This window comes from Pongo pygmaeus, chromosome 11 (genome assembly GCF_028885625.2).
Source record: "Pongo pygmaeus isolate AG05252 chromosome 11, NHGRI_mPonPyg2-v2.0_pri, whole genome shotgun sequence".
Taxonomy (NCBI): domain Eukaryota; kingdom Metazoa; phylum Chordata; class Mammalia; order Primates; family Hominidae; genus Pongo; species Pongo pygmaeus.
Window position 1 is genome coordinate 67,189,992 of NC_072384.2, and position 12,485 is coordinate 67,202,476.

At 35.0% G+C, this 12,485-nt stretch overlaps 1 protein-coding gene and 1 non-coding gene across 3 annotated transcripts in view; one reads left to right on the forward strand and one right to left on the reverse strand.

Moving 5' to 3' along the window:
• The window catches only part of B3GALT1 (beta-1,3-galactosyltransferase 1), a 576,174-nt gene that overhangs the window by 330,238 nt on the left and 233,451 nt on the right, over window positions 1-12,485 (forward strand). The gene's annotated exons all lie outside the window — the stretch shown is intronic.
• Window positions 10,010-10,071, reverse strand: LOC129032238 (U7 small nuclear RNA). Its single transcript, XR_008501255.1, has one exon. It is a non-coding gene; the product is annotated as a U7 small nuclear RNA (small nuclear RNA).

Sequence of the window (12,485 nt, forward strand, 5' to 3'; positions counted from 1 at the left end):
TTTATATTTTTCAGTTCTTTTTTTTTTTTTTTTGAGGCACTCCAGGCTGGAGTGCAGTGGCACAATTATGGCTCACTGCAGCTTTGACCTCTTGGGCTCAAGCAATCCTGCCACGTCAGTCTCTTGAGTAGCTGGAACTACAGGCATGCACCACCACACCTGGCTTATATATTTATTTATAGAGACAGGGTCTCGATATGTTGCACAGGCTGGTCTCGAACTCCTGAGTTCTAGTGATCCTTCCACCTCAGCCTCCCAAAGTGCTGGAATTACAGGCGTGAGCCACCTTGCCTGGCCAGTGAGTTATTTTCAATCAATTTAATTAAAATGTTATTATTTTATCAGAGGGATTTTTAAGAAGAAAGCAGTCATTGATGAACCTTTCTGCCACTAATCATGACTTTTTTTCACTTCCACCTTCCACCATGATTGTGTGTTTGCTTCCCCTTCCCCTTCCACCATGATTGTATGTTTCCTGAAGCCTTCCCAGCCATGCAGAACTAATTGAGAGTCAATTAAACCGCTTTCCTTTATAAATTACCCAGTCTTGGGTTTGTCTTTATTAGCAGCATGAGAACGGACTAATACAGAAGTATATACATCAGCAGAGACATACATAAACATATTACATCATACACATTCATTACCTGTTCAAATTGTTACCCTTTCCTTCTTAGCAGTAGTTCAGTATTGTTCACATAATCTCCTCCATATGTCCATGTTCTTGGGAAAGACGATTCTATCACCAGCCCCAGTAGTTTGGAAATTGAACCACTTTAGCCAATGATGATCATTTCATCCCCTCTGCTTGGGAAAAGTCATGTGATCCAACTCTGGCCAAAGAACCCTGAGTCTGTTGTGATAACTTCTAAGAAAGATTTTCCAGATGAAAAGAGATACGTGGAAAAAAATACATCTCTGAATGTGGGGTTAAGTGAGCCAGTGGTGCCGGGAGATGTCTAAGCCATCTTGTAGCTATAGCAGTTTAAGCATGAGGACAAAAGGCAATGCCCTGAGGAAATATATTAAAAATCTAGGTATATGATGCCACCATCTAATGACCGAATTAACCAACCTACAGAGGAAATTGTATCTGCAGCTTATTGCTTTCAGCATTTAAGACATTTTGGGTTGAGTCTTCTATAACTTGGAGTCGTAAGCATCTTAATATGAACCACCATTAGGAAGTTTATTATTTCATACTTCATCATTTGTAAGATACACATATTTGTACATTTTAATATCTCTAAAAAGGAAATGCATCTTACAATTGATGGCACCTCAGCTTCAATGAACTAAAAAATTATTTCTGTGATAAGTTTAATATTCAACATTAAGATATGCAAAAGCATTATGTTAAGCAAAGGTATCCTGATGACATTCTAAGGTATCTAGTCATTGGTGGAACCTAGGGCATTCAGTATTAATCTGATACAAAATGAGATAATGCATCACCCATTAGATTAGTTACAAACATGACTATGGAGTGTGAATTGTAATCGTGGACTCAAGATGAAACAGTCAAGATTATAAAATCTTTTGATTTTCCTCAAATATATTGTTATATATGGTTAGCATTCTTTCCACTAGAAAAAAAAGGTATTTGCTTTGAAATACATAGTCATATCAAAGACAGAATTAGATACCATCTCACGCCAGTTAGAATGGCGATCATTGAAAAGTCAGGAAACAACAGATGCTGGAGAGGATGTGGACAAATAGGAACACTTTTACACTGTTGGTGGGAGTTGCAAATTAACTCAACCATTGTGGAAGAGTGTGGCGATTCCTCAAGGATATAGAACCAGAAATACCATTTGATCCAGCAATCCCATTACTGGGTATATACCCAAAGGATTATAAATCATTCTACTATAAAGACACATGCACACATACGTTTATTTGAGGCAAAGACTTGGAACCAACCCAAATGCCCATTAATGATAGACTGGATAAAGAAAATGTGGCACATATATACCATGGAATACTATGCAGCCATAAAAAAGGATGTTCATGTCCTTTGCAGGGACATGGATGAAGCTGGAAACCATCATTCTCAGCAAACTTACAAAAGAACAGAAAACCAAACACCGCATATTCTCACTTGTAAGTGGGAGTTGAACAATGAGAACACATGGACACAGGGAGGGGAACATCACACACTGGGGCTTGTCAGGGAGTAGGGGGCAAGGGGAGGGATAGCATTAGGAGAAATACCTAATGTAGATGACGGGTTGATGGGTGCACCAAACCACCATGGCACGTGTGTACCTATGTAACAAACCTGCACGTTCTGTGCATGTATCCTAGAACTTAAAGTATAATAATTAACAAAAAAGAAAACACATAGTCATTTCTGATTAATTGAACATAAATTCAATTGAATGCCAACTGTGAATATTGTGTAGCAGGATGTTTTCACTGGACATAAGGGATGTATTTAATATATGAACTCAACATTTTAGGCAGGATAAAAATGTAGACAAGTAACTATAACACATGGCCGTGTTTAGTCATGGTATTAACTGCTACCAGAACACCAATGAAGTAAAAATGGATGCTTTTCTGGGATATTGGGAAGTCTTAAAGTAGAGGAATCATCTGATCTCAGTTTTGAAGGGTGCATATAATTTAGACAAGTCAAGATTCAATGGGCTAAGAATATTCTGAACAAAATCATAGAATCTGCAATGGCCAGAGTATTTTCCAGAAACAGGCCTCAAACTAAGATGTTAAAAATGTTAAAATGATGGGAAATAGAGTTGACAGGTAAGCAAGTTTAGATGCATTTTCACCACCAAGTTCTTTTTCTCAGGTGTTCCGGAAAGACATGTTGATGACATTCTAATCTTAGACCCCTGGAGATTGAAATCCCTCATAAGCAAGAACTGACCTTCAGCTTTCTTTAATAGGCTTCCTTACAGTTTTCCAAAGTAACTTAGGACAGCGTGTTGAAGAACAGGAAAGGAAATTGTAACTAAACACTCATAGGAACTTCAGTTAAAATGAAACTCGAAACAGTTCATGTTTGTTACATGCCAGCACTGTGCTAAGCATTTTACATATTTTAGCTAATGTTCAAAGCAACTTTGTGACAGACATGAGCGTTTTATTTGTGAGAAAGCTGAGTTTAAGTACCTTGCCCAAAGTCAAACAACTAGTTAACAAGAGCTAGAATTTTACTACAGTCTAACTCCCAAATTTAAATTTATATCCACTATATTATATGACTACCAATCACTTTTCAAGTACAGATTCAAATAGGTGGGATTAGCTCTTTGGTTTGCCATGTGAAAGGAGGGATTTGGAGGCATTATTTTCTTTTAGTTTATTTGTTCTTTTTGCAAAGTTATTTCTGCTTTGGAATGCTATTTGCATCAAACCATATGAAGAATGCTCATGAGGAGCATCCAGTATTTATAACTAGGAAATAACCTATAATTACCTACTTTATGGAAAAAATTACTGAATAGCTGTCTAAAGATTGGTCAATTCTAACTGATCAACTGGCTAGTGATTTTCTATCAGCCTAAAGAATTTACCATTCCCTTGGGTCAAATTTCATTCCATAAAGAATAGAGGGCTAGGCCTAATTGGAGAATAAATCTCAGGCATGCATCATGAGAAATACAGATTTTATTTTATTTTCTACAAATAACTTCTCATGGAGGTGCCTTGAACTTCAGAAAAAATTGGAGTTCTACAGACTAAAGTGTGGTAAATTGGAAAAGTATAAACCCTTCCCTCTTTTTCTTTCAAACAATTTAAAATCCAAGTCATGTGCTTTTTGATTTTTTAAAAAATATAGACCAGTCTGCAACTCCAAATGCCACAAAATGCCATAGAAATAAAAATGGATGGCTAACCTTTGAGGAAGTACTCACGTGGCCACAATAATTCTGACCTTCACCCGTTCAGTACTTTGATAACAGCTTTGTCATTCCTTTATTTGGAGTACTTTTAAATACTATGTAATGGGCTAAAAACATTTTCTTGACCAAGCAGTATTTAATGGAGCAATACAAAACAGGTGTGTGTTCCTATGATATGATTATTTGATTAGTAAAATAAAAATTTTGAAAAGGCCGACTGTCAGAAGAAGAAATTGGATATAAAACACTAAACCAAATCAACCCACACCCTGATGTTTATTTTCACATTCAGAAGGGAAAATCCACTAATACCCAATTATTTATTTTCCATGTCAAAGGACAGCTTTAGATTTGTGTTATAATTAACTGTATGGCATGATTCATTGCAAACTATACTTTCTCTGCAATTTACTTGTAATTAATTTTCTTCTTTTTAATCTTTGGAAACTGGCTTTTGTTTCTGTCCCCCCCTTTAATTTATGTAATGATTGTCCATTGACTGCAGAATTATATTTGGGTGTGACAGATTAAAATGAGGCTGTAGTAATGTGTGTAGAGATATTTGTAATGTCTGCTTTCTACTTGAAGGTAGGTCATATAAATTAGAAACCATCCTAGATGACAGAAAAATCAACGACCAGGATATATATGTATATATAACCTAAGCCGCAGCAATATTTGCTGAAAACTCCAAAACAATTTCACTTTGAAGGGAACAATTTTCAGCTCAACTGAAAGTACAACAAAAGGGTTAGGAAAAAGAAAAAGAGAAGGTGATTTGAAAAGAAACATGAAGTTGGTCATGAGCAGAATAAAAACTATTTAAGTAAATACCATATTTATATTTTGGTGTTAAAGTGGCAGTGGACCTTAGCCATATCAAGATTTTTTAAATTTTAAATTAAATAATACATTTATAAATAATAAAATCATACTGAAATCTCTAATTCTAATCCAAACCCACATAGATCTTCTTTGCCTTCCTCCATTAAATATGTGTATCTTCTTTATCTCACAGTAAGAAGCTTTGCACTCAACAATATCAATGTATTCACTCATTTGCTCCATCCTACAATATAGGACAACAAACCTATTAAGTAAAAGTCGAGATTGCTTTATGATTCCATGTCAAGAATTTGGGTGTCTGGATAGTGTATTTTGAGGCTGAAAATGTTGCCAAACAGGCAGATTTCATCAGAAATAGATCTGGAGAGAACATACAGTTCTTTTTAGTTCCTGATTCATTCTCTTATCCAAAGACCCAGAAAAAAAAACCAAAACAGGGAAATGTATTTTTCCCTCTTAGTGGTTTTGGATTGTTTGCTATCTTTCTGTTAATATCAATTTAATGAAGAAAGTTAAACATTGAAAAAATATAATATGGTTATTTATTCCTATGTCTCTTTATATGTAGTATTAAGTATTCTGTAAGATGCTAATAGGAAAATTTCACAACCAAATACATATAGTAAATATTCAATTAAGCATATTTATAGTCACAGCAGAGACTCTTGGGGTTCTTAACATATTAACATGCTAATAAGGTGGGGGAGAGAGTGGAAAGGAGTACAAAGTCTCTTGATCCTAAAACTCTTTACTAAGGTAGTTTTCTTCGAAACACAAAGCAATTATCACAGTGTATGTTTTCACATTTACACAGTGATTTCATTAATATCTGCCTAGATGAATGCTCCAGGAAGGCAAGGGCTATGTGTATTTTTCCTCATCATTTTATTTCCAGTACCCAGCATAGTGCACTTTGGTGTAATTGCGGTTTGGGGTCACCAGGGCTCAGGTCTTCATAATTCAAGTTTATCTAATCTATAATGTGTGTGTGTATGTGTGTGTCAGTTTTTTTATAATGTTTGCTTTTTAAAATATATTGTCCTGTGAATTTTAACAGACCTGTACAGCTGTGTAGGCATCACCACAATCAAGATGTAGAATATTTCCATTACACTGAAAAGTTTTCTTATGCTCCTTTATAATCAGTCTGCACTTCTCCCCTTTGTCCCCTCCAGACAATCAACTGATACCTGATTTCTGTCTCTATCAGTTTGCCTTTTCTGGAATGACATATAAATTGAATCATACAATATATAACTTTTTGAGTCTGGCATATTTCTTCTAGCATTATGCATTTGAGATTCATCCATGTTGCTGCATGTATCTGCAGTTTATTCCTTTTTATTGCTGGTAGTATGCCCTTGTATGAATGTACCACAGTTTGTTTTTCCCTTTTCACTTGATGACATTTGAAATGTTGCGAGATTTTTGCAATAAGGAATAAAGCTGCTATAAATATTTGTGTACAGGTTTTATGTGAACTTATATCTTTTTTTATTTTGGGTAAATACCTGGGAGTGAAACAACTGGGTCGTATAAGAAGTGTATGCTAAATTTTTTAAATATTAAATTACCAAATCATTTTCTGATGTGGCTGTAACCCATTTGTGTTCCCACCAGCCATATGTGAAAGTTCTAGTTGTTCTACATCCTTGCCAGCATTTGCTATTGTCAGACTTTTTAACCCATTATGAGTATTCATATGAATATGTGACACATGCTAAAAGGTGTGTGGTGGTATCTCATTGTGACTTGAATTTGCATTCCTCTGCTGACTGATAATTTTGAATAACATTTGATGTGCTTATTTTCTGCCTGCCTCAATTCTTTGATGAAGTGTCCATATTACTTTGTTGCCCATTTAAAAAAATTTGGATTATTGTTTTATTATTATTGCAATTTGAGATTTCTTTACATATCCTGGTGTAAAGTCCTTTGTCATATATATGTTTTGCAAATACTTTCTCCCAGTCTGTGGCCTGTCTCTTCATTTTCTTAACAGTGTACATTGTGTTTTTGACTCCAAATGATGTTTTTAGCCTGTTGTTCCATTGTGAATTGGAGAGAATAAACTAAAACCCTTTACATGGAAGTGGCCTTTGTGTATCAGTATACATTATGATTTCACTTTAATTCCATTTAAGATCTATGAGAGTAAACTTTTAGGAGACAGAGTTGAGATGATTCCTTCTACAGTCATTCTTCCTATTTCGAAACTTGGCTTGTAGTACCATTCAATAAAAACTCAGATTGTATATCTAACCTCTACCCAAATCATGGATGGATATGTGGCCAATCTTTTAAGATACAAACTTTGAAGATGAACCTACCTGGCCTCCCAGTTTCACCTTGATCCTCAGCCACCAGCAGGATTTCTGTTGAGTGGTAAAAATAAAAGATAAGCGAGCTAGTGGATTTAATAATTCTTATTTTTAAATCAATGGTCTGAGTATAAATCATTGTAAGAATTCACTCAAATTCTCTTGTGTCTCTAATATCACTGAACTAGGTAAACATAACAAAAAAGTGGAAGGTGGAGGCATGGGCCTGGGAATAAATTCTCTATGGGACTTCGGGAGCAAGCTGTCAGGCTTCCATCTTCATTGTATTAACTGTAAGCAGTAAAGGCCTATATTTTACTAAAAATATATATATTCAATGGAGTGAGGTGGTGATATGTCATATCATAAATTTTATAGGTTTCAGATTTATTAGTGTGGGAAATGTTATTTGTTCTGTGGAAGTTACTTGCATAGGGCACATGGTATAGAAGAAAATGTGCCAGAATCTAGCAATCTAGGTCAAGGTCACTAGTATCTACTATTAATATTTGGAGCCTACCATAAATTGGACATAAGGGAAGTAAAAATAACCTCTGTGAGTTATATTGTATAGCCAACAGAGGATGGATTGGAGCAGAGATATGTAGTGATTCCTTAGAGAGGCAAAATGGCTTTTCAGATATGGTTTTCCAGTAACAATATTGAATATAAGCATACCTAATCAACCAGAAGAGAAAATCGGTGATCTTGTAATGTCTAAGAGATAGGTAAATTTTAACAGAGGAGTTTTGGTGTAAAAGTCCCATTGGCAAGGCCAGAACTTTTCTGAACAGGGATGAACTGCACATATTTGGCCTGAAGTTATTAAACTTTGGAATCATTTAAATAATTTTCCCTTGTTTTAATTTTGAGGTCAGCCTATGGGCAGATAATTTATTCATCACATAGATGAGAGTTCGAGTGCACACAACTGTTTTATTTCTCATCATGAATTAATTAATATACACTCCATTTTCATACATGAATTAAGTTAACATGAGCTCATCCTAAAAAAGGTCCTCTATGGATTCATTCTCTTCTGTCATAATTTTATTGCTCTAACTATGTAATATCCTCTGAACCTGTGAACCATTGTTTTATTAACATTTTTCTTTAAATTAACTCATCCCTTTTTTAAACTGAGCCTCAGATTAAAGATTAATATCTGAGGTCAGTGAACTAGTTATGTTATTTCCCTAAGACACATTAGAATAAATTGCTACAGAAATAAAAATTTTTTGTGCATGGATCAAAAATTACCTTGCATGCCACACTTTGTAAACACTGCTTTATACCTTGGCAGATTTACAAATGTAATGCCACCCTGTGAGAAGCCAGCTGACCTTTTGTGGTGACACCAGCTCATTAAGTGCTTTTTGCATTTGAAAATTATGTACTAAATAATTACATGACTAGCCATATCACACAATTGGTCTCTCTGGGCATTTTTTTCTTGGTATGTAAAATTAAGCATTTTCCAACTCTAAATGTTATGACACTAGACAAAACTATATGTGACATACATAGAAAGAACAGGAAAGAGAACAGAGACAATATTTGACCTTAGAGAATTGAATTGAGCTCTCTAACCTCCACGTTCTTATCAGTAAAATAGGTGTACTAGTATAATTAGCATCTCTGGGTTGTTGTAAGGATTAAATGAGATTAGATACACAAAATACACTTACCACAATGCATTAAATGTAGGCGTATTGGTTAGTTATGCAGAAGATGAGGGAGTAGAGGAACAAGTTAAATGACATCCTGAGGAAACAACCAAACAGGGTTGATCTCTTCATAAAGTCAATGTCATCCTTAAAAAATGTATGAAGAAGCTTATTGTTCTAGATTATGAGAGATTTTAAAAACTTGACATCTAAATTCAAGATGTCATCATTAATTAAATACAAGTTCTACAGAAATCAATTGATGACAATTGTGAAATAATTGGAGACATTTGGGTAGTCACTGGGTATTATTAATTATTATTATATTTGACAATTATTGTTAATTTTGTTAGATACAGAAATGGCTGTACAAGATGATGTTCTTGGTTTTAAGCACTAAGTGCTGAAGGATTTTGGAGTGAAGTGTCATGATATCTGCAGTTTATGCTGAAATTATTCAGCAAAAAAAAAAAAGCTAGATAATTGAAAGAATCATCAAATAGGGCAAAATGTTGATAATTTTAATCAAGACGGGGTGTGTGGGTGCTTATTGTACCAAACTTTGTAATTTTCTGTATATTTGAAAATTGTCATAATACAAACTTTGAAAGAATGATCCAAATGCATTGATAGGGAACAGATTCCAAGAAATACTGTAGAACAAATATACCAAAATGCCAAGGAGTGTACAGAATAGTCCCATTGTGTACGACTTTCTTGCTCCTTATTTCTCTCCTTCATTCCTGCCTTCTTTCCTTTTCTTCCTATTTTCAAAGAATGAAAAAGAAACTATCAACCATCATTTATTTTTCAGAAGAGGAACTAGGATTGGGGGTAAAAAAAAAGGGGGGGGATTTTACTTTTCATTTAACTTTGCTCAATACTATTTGAATTTTTTAGCATATTCATATGTTGCTTTAACTCTTTTTTAATGTTTAAATAAAAGTCACAACCAAGTATTTTTAAGTTAATTATTATTAGCTATTTAGCCAAAATTTTAGTGTTTCTCTGAATGAGACTCTTCCTTTGAATAAACAGGGCATCATGTTCTGAAACCAATGATTCTGTGCAGAGTGCCTACTGAAGATGCTGATTTGACCATAAAGAAAACAAGGGTTGATCAGGACAAAACACCTGTAGAAGAGAAAAGTTTGCCATACACACCTGCCATTCATATGAATAGAAGACATTTTCAGATACCTGCTCCTTAGATTCTACAATTTGCCCTTTTAAAAACTCCAGATTAATGTTAGAGCTTTCTGAGATTTTTGTCTAGCAGGATAACGCAATAGATAAGTATTTTTATGGTTTTCTGGTGGAAACTGTAAAACCTGCTAGACAAATTCTAAAAGAGGTCTAATACTAATCTGGATTTTAAAAATTTTTTTACTAATCTGGATTCTTAATTAATTAATTAAAGTACAGATTGTTTAAATAGTCATGTTCACCCTTATAATGTAATTTTAAAATTTTTTATTGGAATATATTTTTCTTAGTTGTCTTAGTTGAATAGTAGTTTTTTAGAATAGGCTAACTACAAATACTAGCTTTCTTTCCTCTCTCTCTCTTACCTACCTCTCCTTTTCTTTTTTTTTTTTTTACTTAATCTCTTTTTTTTATTATTAATATACTTTAAGTTCTGGGATACATGTGCAGAATGCGCAGGTTTGTTACATAGGTATACCCGTACCATGCTGGTTTGCTGCACCAATCAACTCAGCTACATTAGGTATTTCTCCTAATGCTATCCCTCCCCTAGCCCCCCACCCACTGACAGGCCCCGATGTGTGATGTTCCCTACCCTGTGTCCATGTGTTCTCATTGTTCAACTCCCACTTATGAGTGAGAACATGTGGTGTTTGGTTTTCTCTTCCTGTGTTAGTTTGCTGAGAATGATGGTTTCCAGCTTCATCCATGTCCCTGCAAAGGACATGAACTCATCCTTTTTTATGGCTGCATAGTATTCCGTGGCATATATGTGCCACATTTTCTTTATCCAGTCTATCATTGATGGACATTTGGGTTGGTTCCAAGTCTTTGCTATTGTGAATAGTGCTGCAATAAACATACTTGTGCCTGTGTCTTTATAGTAGAATGATTTATAATCCTTCAGGTGTATACCCAGTAATGGATTGCTGAGTCAAACAGTATTTCTAGTTCTAGATCCTCGAGGAATTGCCACACTGTCTTCCACAGTGGTTGAACTAATTTACACTCCCACCAACATTGTAAAAGTATTCCTATTTCTCAACATCCTCTCTGGCATCTGTTGTTTTCTGGCTTTTTAATGATTGCCATTCTAACTGGCATGAGATGGTATCTCATTGTGGTTTTGATTGGCATTTCTCTAATGACCAGAGAGGGTAAGTTTTTTTTTTTCATATGTTTGTTGGCTGCATAAATGTCTTCTTCTGAGAAGTGTCTGTTTATATCTTTCGCCCACTTTTTGAAGGATTCGTTTATTTTTTTCTTGTAAATTTGTTTAAGTTCCTTGTAGATTCTAGATATTAGCCCTTTGTCAGATGGATAGATTGCAAAAATTTTCTCCTGTTCTGTAGGTTGCCTGTTCACTCTGATGATGGTTTCTTTTGCTGTGCAGAAGCTCTCTAGTTTAATTAGATCCCATTTGTCAATTTTGGCTTTTGTTGCCATTGCTTTTGGTGTTTTAGTCATGAATTATTTGCCCATGCCTATGTCCTGAATGGTATTGCCTAGGTTTTCTTCTAGGGGTTTTATGGTTTTAGGGCTTACATTTAAGTCTTTAATCCATCTTGAGTTAATTTTTGTATAAGGTGTAAGGAAGGTGTCCAGTTTCAGTTTTCTGCATATGGCTAGCCAGTTTTCTCAACACCATTTATTAAATAGGGAATCCTTTCCCCATTGCTTGAAAGTGATGGAGAGAATGGGACCAAGTTGGAAAACAGTGTTCAGGATATTATGCAGGAGAACTTCCCCAATCTAGCAAGACTGGCCAACATTCAAATTCAGAAAATACAGAGAACACCAGAAAGATAATCCTTGAGAAGAGCAACCTCAAGACACATAATTGTCAGATTCACTGAGGTTGAAATGAAGGAAAAGATGTTAAGGGCAGCCAGAGAGAAAGGTCAGGTTACCCACAAAGGGAAGCCCATCAGACTTGTAAATGGGCTAAGTGCCCCAAATAAAAAGACACAGACTGGCAACTTGGATAAAGAGTCAAGACCCATGGGTGTGCTGTATTCAGGAGACCCATCTCACATACAAAGATACACATAGGCTAAAAATAAAGGAATGGAGGAATATTTACCAAGCAAATGGAAAGCAAAACAACAACAACAACAAAAAAAAAAACAAAAAAACCAGGGGTTGCAATCCTAGTCTCTCATAAAACAGACTTTAAACCAACAAAGATGAAGAAAGACAAAGAAGGGTATTTACATAATGGTAAAAGGATCAATTCAACAAGATGAACTAACTATCCTAAATATATATGCACCCAATACAGGAGCACCCAGATTCATAAAGCAAGTTATTAGAGACCTACAAAGAGACTTAGACTCCCACACAATAATCACAATAATAGTGGGAGACTTTAATACCCCACTGTCAATATTAGACAGATCAACAAGACAGAAAATTAACAAGGATATTCAGGACTTGAACTCAGCTCTGGACCAAGCAGACCTAATAGACATCTACAGAACTCTCCACCTCAAATCAACAGAATATACATTCTTCTCAGCACCACATCACAATTATTCTAAAATTGATCACATAATTGGAAGTAAAACACTCCT